Here is a 15270-nt window from a genome sequence, read left to right on the forward strand (position 1 = left end):
TTTAATGCCTTAAGATGGTAGTAATAACCTTCTTAAATTATCCCACTCATCACAAACATTTTTGAGTGACACTTGGAATCGAATATCGTTTTCTACGTGTCAGAACCAACAAACACGCTTCTGACACTCGAATAACTTCTCGCGGGAATTATTGAAATTTCGTCCATGTTTGGATAAGGCTCTCGCAGCTTCATTTGGATCAAAGTAGTGCGTAGATGCAGAGAAGCTGATAGAATTTTTCTCACGAACCACGAAATTCCTGTGCAAAAATAACCTGACCTTTAGTTTATAACTTGTCACGGTGGTTGCTACGATGTGTAACTATGTAGTGTTCCACCTAAATTTTTGAACTTCATGTTTTATTAAATGGAATAATATATTAAATATGTACAATCTTGGAGAACTGGGAAACGGTATCAGGGGAAGGAGCAAATGAGTTATGGGAGAATGTGGGCTCAGGAGTAGGAATCCAGAAAGGGTTCAGAAGGAGTAAAATAATTAAAGATGTGCTAGAGTGTCTGAGGATGATTAAAGAAAGAGCAATAGAAATGGAAAAGGAGGTGTATATTTGCTTTATGGACTGGTACAAGGATTTCGACAGAGTCAACTGGAACACGCTATTGAGAATTGTAAAAGACGTTTTTATAGGCTGAACTGATAGGAGGATAATAAAGAAGCAAAACTGAAGAGCAGAAAATAAGGAGACGGAAGAGATGACCACTGGAAGAACTGTAAAGCAAGAATGCTCACTGTCGCATAGCCTGTTCAACAGTTACAGAGGAAACTGCCATGTAAGACCACAGACGCAAGGTACATCGTAATTAGAGGAGAGTAGGTAAAGATTACAAAACACTTGTATGTTCAAGCAGTGTTGGCGGAATCAAAAGAGGAGCTGCAGTAGATATTGAAGAGTATTGCAAACAGGGCGAGGAGTTTGGCATCAAGATAAATACAGGAAAGGCAAAACTGATAAGAATAAGCGAGGATGAAGGTTCAGTTAACATGGACGAAAGACATAACAAGTTAAATGTTTTCTGTGTCAGGGAAGTTTAACGACACGGATCAGAAGCTGTATGGAAGAAAAAACGAAAAAGATATCTATGGGAAAGAGATCACTTGAAAAGGTGAAGCAATTACTAACGTCTAGAAGAATTCCAGTGGAGTCAAGAGAAATATCTGAATGGTATGCCTGGAGTGTATTGTTACAGAGCAGTGAATAATAGGCAGTTAAAAAGAAGCGCTATATTTAGAAAGATTTGAAACGTACTTATCGAGAAGAATGCTTACGATGAAGTGAACTGACAGACTTGAGAATGAAGAGGTAATGAAGGAAATAGAGGAAGAAAGAGGGTAATTGGAACTGATAAGAAAGAGAAAAATCTGGCTGTGGCATATGCTCGTACTGTGTACCAATTGCCTGCAACAAAGAATCATGAGGTAAAAGTGGAAGGGACGAGAGGAAGAGGTGCGAAGAGAACTGGAAGATGGACGAGATTATAAGAGAACGAACTGACAAACTGATGAAGGAGGATTCTCAGAACAGGACACGATGGAGAGGCTCCAGTTGTACCGTAAGATAGATAAACCAACGAAGAAGAAGTAGAAATGTGAGAGGAGAAAGAGTGTGTTCTGCAATAAATTTCAGCTGGTAATAGCGTATATGCTGTTCGAAAGTCACAAGAGGAGGAGATATACTTGAAAAACATCCGGAGATAAGGGGAGATTCTAGCTGGTTTACATCATAGTGAGACAGAGATTCCGACTAATAGATGCTACGATAATGGATACCATAGTAGCCAGGTCAACTAGACATTTCTAAAAGTGGCTGTCACAGAAGTAGGACAGACAAATTTAGGTACAAGGACTGTAACTGTTAATTTTGGTAACAGAATAAATACTTCAAATATCGATGAAAGAAGTAATTAGAAAAATATTCATAGAAAATCGCGAATACAGTAATAAAATTCACTTAGAAAAAAATTAACAGGAAGTGCATGGAAGCCAATGCAAAATGCTCATAGGAGAAACAAGAAGTAAACGAAAAAGGAAAGGTTATCGGAAGCACTGATTCATGGTGCAGAAATGAAACAACCTTCGGCGAAATTAAAGGCAAGAACGTCAATACAGTAGAATAGGAATTCCACTGTTAAGCGTAGAGGAGAGAGTGGTTAAGTGGGCAAATTCATTGAAGGCTTCTACGAGGAAGAGGACTTATCTGAAGAGATGATTAAGGGAAAAAATGGGTGTCGATTTAGAAGGCATAGGGGATCCATATTAGAATCAGAGTGTAATTGAGCTTTGCAAGAGGTGCGATCAAGTAAATGGTTCAAATGGCTCTGAACACTATGGGACTTAACTTCTGAGGTCATCAGTCCCCTATAACTTAGAACTACTTAAACCTAACTAACCTAAGGACATCACACACATCCATGCCCGAGGCAGGATTCGAACCTGCGACCGTAGCGGTCGCGCGGTTCCAGACTGTAGCGCCTAGAACCGCTCGGCCACTCTGGCCGGCTTGCGATCAAGTAAGACACAAGGGATATATAGATAACATTGAATTGGAATTTCTGAAATCGTTGTAGGAAGTTTCTACCAAGCAGCAATTCGATCGATTTGGTGAGTACAATATATATGGGTCTGGAGACCATACCATAAGAATGAAAAATAACGCCCCTACGATCAAGAAAATAGCAAGGGCAGATAACAGCGAAAACTATCAGATCCATACTGGTGGCAAGAATAATGTGCAGAACAATGGAAAAAGGAAATTAAGGATCTGTAAGACGGCTTTCGGAAATGTGAAGGCATCAGCGAAGCATTTCAGACGTTGCGATTGATAATGGAAGAAAAATAAAATAAAACATATGCTAACGAGAATAAGCCATTTTTATTCAAAATTTTATTTTATCATTTGCTGGTGTTAGTAACCCAATCTTTACAGTGGCGTGCCGCTAGTACTTGTGTGTGGTTTTACGCTGTAAACTTTTCTCGCCGAGCTTATGCGTACGGCTTGGGAGATGCTAATGCCGCGGCCTCCCATGACAAACGCGCAGTCTTTCGTGTCGTTCGTCCGCGTTTAACACCTGGCGACCACGGGTGTCGGTGTCAGCGAACGTGTAAGTGGGACGAGGGGAGTAAGATGGATCGGCGAGGAGGACGCTGATCGGAACGACCTACTGGTCCGTTTTACTTTCGCTGTTCCGAGGAATACACAAGGCTATTGTTGTCAAGTTATTCAGCGAGTGTGGCAGAGGTTTCGCTCACAGTTTCATGAACTTAAAGACGGTTTTTCAACGTATTACTCAAAGAACATATTCAGAATATTTGGGCTCTGATCCCACTGAGCGTTTCGCTCCCTGCTTGTCTCAACATAGGTCCATCTAAAAATTCCTCAAGCAATGAATTTTATGTAGTAATAGATTTATTGTACATTAAAATAATTCGTGTTGGTGTACTGCGACCTTCTCTTTCGATCATTGTGCCTATAAAGAAGAGTGCAACATTGCGTATAATGTAGATTTAGGGAACACCACCTTCATGTTTGAGACGTACATGTCGACGACGTAATCATTTAAGCTACTAACAGTGCATAACATCAAAGATGCCCATACGATAGCTTGATAGTTTGTAGGGAGGGGAGGGGGGAGGGGAGCTACACCTGGGGGATTGGAGCACTTTTAATTTTCTGGAACACGAATGGCGACTTGTATGTAGTCGTAAAAAGTTTCTGTTCCGATTCGGTTGAAAACCTGCGTTATGCCAACTTTTAAATCATTTCTTGAAAGAAAAACACTTGACTACTGTTTTCCTTCCCCTGAGAGCTAGGGAGATGGGGTTGGCAGCGGCCCCTCTTCACCCTCGTGTATGGGCGCCCTTGTGTAACGTATAACTGCACAAACATGCCAATACGACGTACTTCAATGAATGTCAAACGACAGATAACCGCTGACAGAAAGGTAGTAATGCCTTTGTTTATTCATTCCAGGCAATGTATCCTCAATGAGTTGGTGATTTATTTCTAAATTGAAGGCATGCGCGGAAAAACGGGCTAACCATCAAATGTAAAACCTTGGAGACACGTGTTGCCATCTGTTGCTGGGCAAGGGAACTATGAAAACTGACATTGGTCTCAACCCTAAATATCCTAATGTGATATCTGAGGGTGAGATCAATGTCAATTTTGACAGTTGACAACACTTATCTCTAAGCTTTTACACATGGCGGTTAGCCCGTTTTTCCGCTCATGTCTTCAATTGTATCAGTACTTCGTGCTTGTTTAGCGTAATTTTTGAATAATCAGTTCTGATCTAAATATCAGACTCTTATGCGATTTTCATCAGCGGAACTATAACTTAACTCTTTGAATAATATTCACGTTCTTTGTGGAAGACACGTTCTTCCAGCAACATTACAGACTTAAGGCGACATTATTTCGATAGCTTCTACAGCGAAAAATTTGCTTCAAGCGAGACAAATCAGCAGTACACATTCAGTGGGGTACATTTTACCAGTTGTCATTGTTAAAACGAAGGAGGTGATGAACAGACAGTACGTCACCTGATACAATTTGCATCAATGGCGTCACTGCGACCATAAAAAGCCGACGTTAACACATCGGAGCTTTGTTAAGTGTAGGCCACTTTTGCGAATTTAGGCATAGTCATTAAGGTCTTCCTTTGATGACAGTAAATTTTCTAATTGCATTCGTTTGTCTGATTGGTTCCCTCGATATGTGCTACTGCGGATAAGAAAGAGTTCATGCGTTTAATAGAGTACCATGATGAGCAGACTACAAGTTGAAGGTGATACTTTATGTACGACACATCGGGCCAGCTTCAGGCAGTTAGTATCTCCTTCGGATTTCAACGATTTTAAAGGGTTAATATAAAAGTCGTAGCCTGAGATGATACTAAAGACACATATACTTAACGGTAGAACCCTTTGATACATTCTGATGGATGTTAAAATTAATTACGGATGGATGTTACAATAAATTACGGACGAGATACATTCCGTTAAGAAAGCAACATGCTGCGTCTTGGCTTGTATATTGAATACACACCGTTAGCGAAAGAAACATGATCCGTCTTCCTTTAACCGTGTCGATCTTCCTGCATTACTAAATCGACATGCAGTGCAATAATAAATACGGTGAAAGTACAACTTTAATTGTTGGACTACATCAAAGACTTACATAAATTATGCAGTAGTGTGGTAAGACTCTTGTGTTGAGCATTTGTCATCAGTTACAGCTGTGAGAGTGTCCAGGACTCGAATGAAGCCGGAGCTCTTGAAATATGCTGAAGTTAAGCCACTGTTTAAGAAGGAAGATAAAGAAATAGCGTCAAATTTCCGTCCAATTTCACTTTTGCCAGAATTCTCAAAAATTTTAGATAAGGTAATGTACAATCGGCATTAAAACCATCTTATCAAAAAAACATACTCTCAAAGTCGCGATTCCGATTTCTAAAGGGTTCTGATACTGACAAGGCTATCTACACTTAGAGTGAAAATGTACTTAATTCATTAGACAAAAAATTGCAGGCAACGTAAATTTTGTGACCTGTCAAAGGTATTTGACTATGTAAATTACAATATCCTTTTAAGTAAATTAGAATATTGTGGTGTAACAGGAAATGCTGCAAAATGGTTCAAATCTTATATTTCTGGCGGGAAACAAAGGGTGTTATCAGGAAAGAGCCATGTGTTAAGCTATCAGGCATCATCCAACTGGGAACTAATTACATGTGGGGTCCCACAAGGTTCCATCTTAGGGCCCTTACCTTTTCTTGTGTATATCAATGACCTTTCATCAGTAATATTACCAGATACCAAGTCTGTTTTCTTTGCCGATGATACAAACATTGCAATAAAAAGCAAATCAAGCAAATTCTTAGAAAGATCGGCTAATAAAATATTTGTGGACATTAATCACTGGTTCCTAGTCAATTATTTTCCACTAAACTTCGAAAAAACACACTACATGCAGTTCAGAACTTTTTAGGGGTCTCCTACGAGTATATGCCTAACATATGATGACAAGCAGATAGAAGAAGTGTACAGAGTTAAATTCTTGGGATTAGAGCTTGATAATAAATTCAACAGAGAGGCGTACAATACAGAACTGCCGAAGCGTCTAAACAAATCTCAATTTTCAATGCGAATTATATCAGACATAGGGGATATAAAACTGAAAAAGCTGGCATACTATACTTACTTTCACTTCATAATTTCATATGGGATTGTTTTTGGGGTAATTCACCAAGCCAAGCTGAAGTTTGCCTGGCACATAAACGTGCAATAAGAGTTATATGTGGTGTGAACTCAAGAACATCCTGCAGCGGCCTGTTTAGGGAACTGGGGATCCTAACTACTGCTTCCCAATGCAGTTACTCATTAATGAAATTTCTTTTTAAAATATATCACTTTTTCAAACCAACATCTCAGTTCGTGGAATCAATACCAGAAATAAGAATAATCATCACAAGGATTTAAAGTCACTTATTCTTCTACAAAAAGGTGTGCATTATTCAGGAACACACATTTTCAATAACTTGCTAGCAGCCATAAAAAGCTTAACAACCAATGAAATTCCGTTTAAGAGATGCCTAAAGGATTTATTGGTGACTAATTCAACTCCTTCTACTCCATTGATGAATATATGTTTAAAACTACAGTTTCACTTCCGAATGTGTTCATTACCAATAATTATTGTAGTAGTTCAATTATATGTTTATTACCTTATAAATAAAAAATGAAACATGTTTTTTAATTCAGTGCATTAATGCGATCTTAGTAAAAGAGTGTTGTAAAATTACACTTTCATATAGTGTTCACTAAAAAAGAAAAGATTATTCCACTTGGGACCTGTGGTAGGTACATTAGCTTATTTGTTTTAGTTGTAAATATTTGTCATGTATTATTGTTTTTCTGACATGTTCTCCTTCCTGGACGACCTCCTCACTACGGATCAACTGGAATGAAAGTAAATCTAATCTAATCTAATTTAATTTTAGAGACTGAGTCCTCTCTAAAGAACGATGAACTGATGAACTGCGTAAATGAGCGAAACGTCAGGAACTGTAACATGTCAACGCTCTAGAAACGGTATTTTTTGATATTTCAACTAACATAATTGTTTTCCTCTTACAGACTATCTTACCTCTGCCACTGAATTTATAGTGACGTAATATGCGTTCTCAGTGACTAACTTGCACTCATCAAGATCTTTATCTAAGCGTCAGCTTGCGATGTTACTACAAGAATTTTTTAGTACTGCTAGTGAAGGATTTCATAAGATTATTCTCAACACCGCCTTTCAGACATGTGTCAAGAACTTTAGTTCCAATATTTAACGGTGGAATGCTGCTTGAAATTAGGATGCCAAGAGTAATGGTGATATGTTAATGAACACTGCTTTATTTAGAAAGCTTGCAGTGTATCGTCGAAATTACAAAGATATGGCATCAGTGCTCACAGAGAGCGAGAAATTGGAGTGGTTAGGACACTGGACTGCCGTTCGGGAGAGCGGCTGTTTCAATCCTCACGGCTAGTTAGACCTTTAGGGTTTTCTGTAGACCATGTTGAAATTTGTGACTGACTGCTATGAAAAAGGGTACACCGATATTGCACAATTTCTTGAGCTGCCCAAATTGTGAAAAACTAAATTCGAGCTGACGGGTGTAGCAGCCTACAGTCGTTAATCCATAGCGGATGTATGATACCTGTCTGGCTCAGTTACCTGTCTAGCAAGCTAACACTGCGCGCGTTACGCTATACAACCCGATCATTATCGTACCCTAATACAGGAGCCAAATTAAAATGACGCACCCCACCTCCACTATACTAAGTGCCGCCATAGTGGCTTGCCCCAGTACCATTGCACACCGCTGGAGGAGACAAAACAAATTGGCGCAGCCCACCTCCACTATACTAGCTGCCACTTTAGTGGCGCACCCCAGTATTGTCGCATGCTGCTACAGTAGCCAAAACAAATTGTCATAGCCCATCTCCTCCATAGGAGCTCCCACTATAGAGCTGTGCCCAGTACCGCAGTAAGTCGCTAGAAGAGCTAGAGGAGCTACATAAATGGGCTGCACCATTTTGTTTTGGGGTATCTGGTGGCGAGTTATGGGACTATGGCGAGGGGATATGGAAGTGTACAGTAACTACCATCTTGTATCTGCAAACAAACAGCAACTAATGACATAACTTAATTGTTTCAGAGTATAAATAGAACTTTACATCTTTGATATTGTAAAGATTATAATGGTGCGGTTAGAAGCATCCCTTTGCTGTGTGGTTAGGGAAGTTGTCTTTGCATATTTAGAGTGTGCCCCATTTATCTTGAGCACCACACCTAATTTGGTATCTAGAAACAAAATAAAAAATGAACCAAGCAAATGTTGTTTATTAGTAACAGAACATTAACTAGCACGATTGCTATTCTTTTAAGTATGTTCGTTATGAAGATGTGAACATAAATACTTTTTTTTAAAAAATGAAACCTATATTATTTATTTAGTAATCCCCTTCCTCATCTCAAGATTTGTTCAGAAAGTATTACAATTTACTATTCACGTAAAAATAACGTTCTTAAAATATAACACAAAACTTGTTCTGACTCTCCTGTTCTAGCTCACAGAGTAGGGCTCGTCTAGTTTTTGGAGCTGACAATAAACACGTGGAAACTGAAGGAAAATGCATATTTGTCATTCATCTTCACTTGAAAGCTTGTGTGAGCATGATGCTCACCAAAGAAGAAACAATGTAAATGCTACTCCTGATACTCATCAATAGAGAAGTTAGGTTAGCAGAAAAGTAACTGCTAAACGTTTCTCATTTACAGGGTGACGATTATTGAATTATATGAAATAAAATGGTCATAACTTCTGAACAGTTGGCGTCAGAACGTTCGAACTGCGAGATTGGCCGCGGGGCATGATGGCAATTAGTATGGTATGTATGGTTTGCTTCAGCGACGAAGCTTTCATTTGGATGGGTTTGCCAATAAGCAAAATTGGCGCATTTGGGGGACTGGGAACCAGCATTTCACGATAGGGAAGTCTCTTCGCCCTCAACGGGGTCACTGTGCGGTGTGTAATGTCCACTCAAGGAACAATCGGTGCTATATTCCTTGATGGCACGGTGACTACCGGACGTCACCCGAAGGATTTGGAAGATGATTTCATCCCCATTATCCAAAGTGGCCCTAATTTCGACAAGATGTGATTCATGCAAGACGGGGCTCGACCCCATCGAAGCAGGAGAATGTTTGATGTCCTGAAGGAGCACTTTTGGTACCGCATTCTGGCTCGGGGGTATCCAGAGGCCATTGGCATGGGCCTCGATTGGCCGCTGTATTCTCCGGATCCGAACATAAGCGACTCCTTTTTGGGGGCAATATTAAAGACAAAGTGTACAGCAATAACCCCAAAACCATTGCTGAGCTTAAAACACTCATTCACGAGGTCATCGACAGCATCGATGTTCCGATACTTCGATGGGTCGTGCAGAATTTCGCTATTCGTCAACACCACATCATCGCCAGTGATGGCAGGCTCATCGAACATGTCGCAACCTAAATCCGAATATCTGTAGTCACATTTACATGCTGATTAAAGTGTGAGAACGCCGCAGCTCGTAACTAGTTTACGTTTTTTTATACAGGGTGATTCAAAAAGAATACCACAACTTTAAAAATGTGTATTTAATGAAAGAAACATAATATAACCTTCTGTTATACATCATTACAAAGAGTATTTAAAAAGGTTTTTTTTTCACTCAAAAACAAGTTCAGAGATGTTCAATATGGCCCCCTCCAGACACACGAGCAATATCAACCCGATACTCCAACTCGTTCCACACTCTCTGTAGCATATCAGGCGTAACAGTTTGGATAGCTGCTGTTATTTCTCGTTTCAAATCATCAATGGTGGCTGGGAGAGGTGGCCGAAACACCATATCCTTAACATAACCCCATAAGAAAAAATCGCAGGGGGTAAGATCAGGGCTTCTTGGAGGCCAGTGATGAAGTGCTCTGTCACGCGCTGCCTGGCGGCCGATCCATCACCTCGGGTAGTTGACGTTCAGGTTTCATAACTAACCTTTTTCGTAGGACTCTCCATACAGTTGATTGTGGAATTTGCAGCTCTCTGCTAGCTCTGCGAATCGATTTTCCTGGGCTGTGAACAAATGCTTGCTGGATGCGTGCTACATTTTCATCACTCGTTCTCGGCCTTCCAGAACTTTTCCCTTTGCACAAACACCCATTCTCTGTAAACTGTTTATACCAACGTTTAATACACCACCTATCAGGAGGTTTAACACCATACTTCGTTCGAAATGCACGCTGAACAACTGTCGTCGATTCACTTCTGCCGTACTCAATAACACAAAAAGCTTTCTGTTGAGCGGTCGCCATCTTAGCATCAACTGACGCTGACGCCTAGTCAACAGCGCCTCAAGCGAACAAATGTACAACTAAATGAAACTTTATAGCTCCCTTAATTCGCCGACAGATAGTGCTTAGCTCTGCCTTTTGTCGTTGCAGAGTTTTAAATTCCTAAAGTTGTGGTATTCTTTTTGAATCACCCTGTATAGTTCAGTAATTGTCATCTTCTACAATATAGGTACATGTAGTACAGTACTGCAGAACTTTTAAACATTGTATTGTATGCAGTAAAGACAGCCCTGGATGAAAAACTGCATCATCATCACTTTAATTTCATTATGGTTGAAGTTAAGTGCAATACTCCTCATAAAGAGGAACTCTATGGAGAGAGACATTCTGACACAAACCCACCTTCCAGAAGTTTCAATGCCTTGTTGTGACACTTCGTGTCACATTAGGGAATCACTGTGACCAGTACAATGAACAACATGGAAATTGACAGCGATTATACAAGGCAGTGGTTGTAAGGCAATTCTGCATGCAGGGGGAAAAAGGTCTTAGCAGCAGGGGGTTTGCCTGTGTCCCACAGGGATGTGCATTTAATAGGATTTGGGGCATATCTGTGCAGAGGCTCGTACTTGTGATCCCGTGGCTCCTTTACCCGATTACTCAGCGTTGGACACTAATAATTGATCATTGTAGACGATAGAGAGCATCTCAACTTTCGTAGATACTCCTGAAAGTGCTTTTTTTCGTGGGCCTATCTGAGAATGGTGTATCTGCTTGTGTAAGAACACATTTCGCTTTGGTCGCCATAATGGATCTGCGAATCTTAGCTTCTGCCACACAGGCATTCCAAGAAACTCCTGTATTTCTTGAGGGACATGTCGGCTCCCATGTCACTGTTGCTTGCAGAATGGTGGATCTGTGTCTCGATTGGCGAGCCAACTTTGACATCGGGATATGTACTGTTGGGCGTGTGTTCGATGTCACGATAGAGAGAAGATTGGTGGAAAAGGATTTACCTATCTTTTAGACAATAATTGGTATTAAAACACTTGCTATTGGCAAAACACACCGCTCACGCCCCGCCATTGGTGGAGTGTGCTTTTTGAAGGAGCTACGTTTGGAGTGTATGGTTTTCGAGAGAACATTAAGCAGGAGTCAGACAGTGAGTGGTGGGAAGGCCGAATTAGATGACAGTTATGATCAGACTGCAAGAGAGACTCGTGTCAGCTGCATCATAGCACTTTTTGATATTCATTCCAATTAGGAGTTATCTACGTTTGCTCATCATATTTCATCCTTGTGTTTTCGACACTAAATCTATGTAATTACACTGAACACCTTTCAATTTCAGTAGATATCACACTTTATAACCTTTTTTAATTTAATTTATGTCGGTGGTACTTGATTAGTTGAAACGCTGTTGCATTACATCCACTTCAGGTTCACCATTAGAGCCAAAGCGATAGACCATCACTGCGCATAGTTGTATATTGGTGTAGTTAAAGGGTGGTTCCGTCACGTAGAGTATTACCTGGTAGTGGTATCACATTCTAAAACGTCAGCAGTTCCATGAATAACACTTGCACCAATGTGCAGCAAACAGTAAAAGCACGTAAATTTGTATGCGTTTTAACTGTTCGTTGCACATTTTTGACACGGTTCTCACATCTCCGGAAATGCAATTTTTTACTATGTTGCGATGATCTGAATATGGGTCTCGGCCCAAAACTAGTCATCGAGTGAATAAAAAACGTAAAATTTGCAACTTTGAACTGGTTTTTCGTTGCATGACATATTTATTGAACGGTGTAATCATTCCACTTAAAAATACCTTTAAGGTGGCCAAATTCCTGTATCAAATTTTCTCCACTACAAATGGCGTAATCTCTCTCAAAGTCCGCAAGACCACCGTGTACTGGTGTGGTCGATGACAGCTCATCACATGAAGATAAAAATCAGTGTGCGTGGGTCTAAAGATGACTGCATTATTCTGCTGCACACCGGAGAAGAGTATCATCATTATATGCTGGCCGGTCGGTTTGGCCGAGCGGTTCTAGGCGCTACAGTCTGGAACCGCGTGACCACTACGGTCGCAGGTTCGAATCCTGCCTCGGGCATGGATGTGTGCGCTCTCCTTAGGTTAGTTAGGTTTAAATAGTTCTAAGTTCTAGAGGACTGATGACCTCAGAGCCATTACATGCTGCTGTTTAAAAAAGAGGTAATGGTGGTTATTTTCATAAAGAATGAACATACAAGGAAGGCTATATGCTGCTTAATGTCTTTCTGGTATCTAAACATTTTCTTGGCACATTTTTAAATTTTGCGGTTCAAGAGAATGTTACATGATGTGCTCAAGACAAATGGGAGACACAGTATACACGCTCATGGGTTTGAATACCTTTTCTTTCGCTCCGGGGAGGACATGTATTTGAAAAACACCAAGTGTCACCATGGGCTGGAGACCACATTAAACTGTAGATCAAAAATTTCTTTCACTGTCCATGCGATTCGAAACAACGCTTTCTGGTGCCAACATAGAGCCTACGGAGACAGATATTCAAAAGAATGTTCTGTGCCGTACGCGTCCTCATAATTGAAGCGTGGGTGACAAGCCTGCGTGGGTGGCCACAACTGAGTGAGAGAGCCGCAGCTGGCTGCCCAGTTTAGGCATTCCGGCTCCGCGTGTATCGCACACGGCGGGCGTACGTGCTCGGAGCGCGGGATGGCGCAACAAAGCCCAAAGCAGGTATTTACAGTCCATTCAGCCCGCGGCCCGCGACGCGCTGGCATCCAGCTGCCATTGCCAGCAGGAGCTATGTTTACTGCTAAGAACGACGAGCGACAGCCACCAGTCAAGTCCCGATTCCCCAGCCGTGTATCAGGCCCGGTTTTCTCCGCACACGCGTGACCGTAAATGATAGCTTCTCTGACTACAGAGTAAGAAGGACATGAGCGTCTGCCGAGTCAGTGTTCTATGTCAACTCCGGGTAATTCAAGTTTAGCGTCCACCGCTATTGTTATGACCGGATGAAACTACATTCGTCTGGTAATAACTGTGTATTTTTTATTGCCTTGGGAGATGGTTCATTTGAACCACAACAGACGAAATATAACTAGATCACATGATTGGATAAAAATATTTAATTTACAACTGTCATTCACTATTACAGCATCACTTGGTGCTTACAGTTACAACTCTTCTCATGAAGTACAGTGCTCAACATTTACGAATATACTTTTTCGTCTGAGACGTGAACAACTGGTTAGTACTACTCGGTGAAGTCGACTGCTTCAGCTGAGGTCACGAACTGCGCCAGAGCGCTTCCATGTTCCGCTCTATACTGACCTACGTTACGAGGGCGCTGCTGTGCTGAGAGAAAGGACGTGTCTTCTTCAGTTTTTCCGATTCGTCTTTGCGAATTACAGCGAGACTTCGATAACACCAGTGGCATCAACCTGCGTTATTGACTTTGGTGTGGCACCGCGATCTCTGGATGATACAACAAGTATAAAGTCCGGAAATGGAACAGTGTAAATTGAAGTCAGTGGATGATAGGACTGTACAGGGTGTCACATTTATTTTGACTCATACAAATAACTTTATGTTCAAAATCGAAAAACAAAAGAAATGCGTCAAGCAAAGGTTGTTTAGCTACAAGGAGGCCATTATAATCCGTATGACTGCCTTTCCCATAATTTTGCTTCTTAAGAAAATATGAACGACTGTATGCCTTTTTAAATAGCATCCTATATTTTTTATTCAGGTATCTAGATTATCTCCTCATGATCCGTTCAAAAAAGGTATCACAGTGCATCCAGATAATAAAATTGATAACATACTAATATGGAATGGAAGAAATTGGGATTAATGAAAGGTCAGTAATTATTGCGGGATATTACAACAGAATTTGAAGTTAGAGGGGAGACATGAAGCTCGTGGAGTCTTGTGACTGGTATGAAACCTTCGTGGGGGCGGTTGAGCGAGTACTTTTGTGGACTTTACCGAGGTTTGATTGAAAGTAAGGGAGTAGAGACTTGGTTTTCTGGCTGTTGTTACGAGTATGTGTGGGTTGCACTTGCGACATCTGTCCTACGCGCGATTTCGCACTAGCTTCGGTCTTGACTGGGGAGCCTTTGGTGAGGACTTAGCAGTTACGAGAGTTTAGACTTCAGTCTCTCGGACGACTCACTGTGCCGATGGCAATATTATTCGTGACAGGTCTGCCGCGTTGACGTATGATCTGCTTGTGCGCACTGCAGTATAAGTGAGTCAAATTGGTCCATGGTATGACCGGCGAACGGGAATGTCACACGCTAGAATCCGCCAAGATTTCAGGGCTCCAGCAGAGAGTAATTGCGATCCCTCTAAGAGATTGACAGCCGTGATAACGAATTCCAGGCACCGCACAGCGCTGTCCGCGGACCCTTTGAACCACGACCGTCGCCTTAGCACTATATATCGAGAAAGGGGCACAACACTGCTGCTCCGGCTAGGGTAAACAGAGTCACGTCTCGCCACTTGTTCTCAGCTGCATCAACTTAGTGTAACTTCTGTCTAGAATAAATCAAAGTCTATTCAGTGTTAGATAATTTCAGGTTGCGTTACAATGTTCTGAGCCAAAGTAAACAGTTCAATCGGAGAAACCTTAGTCTTTGCCAACCAATAGCCACCCAGTGAAATGTTAATTATTTCTTGCGTTTATTTGTTACCAAATGTTCATGTTTTATTTGTCATCGGGCATAACATGTATTATTTGTACTGTTATTAATCAATATACTTGTGCCGTAACTTTTATAAAAGGTCAATCCCGTGTTGATATATTAATCACCCATAAACAATTGACTAAAATAATGACAGGGTCACC

The sequence above is a fragment of the Schistocerca nitens genome, chromosome 4, assembly GCF_023898315.1.
Source record: "Schistocerca nitens isolate TAMUIC-IGC-003100 chromosome 4, iqSchNite1.1, whole genome shotgun sequence".
NCBI lineage: Eukaryota > Metazoa > Arthropoda > Insecta > Orthoptera > Acrididae > Schistocerca > Schistocerca nitens.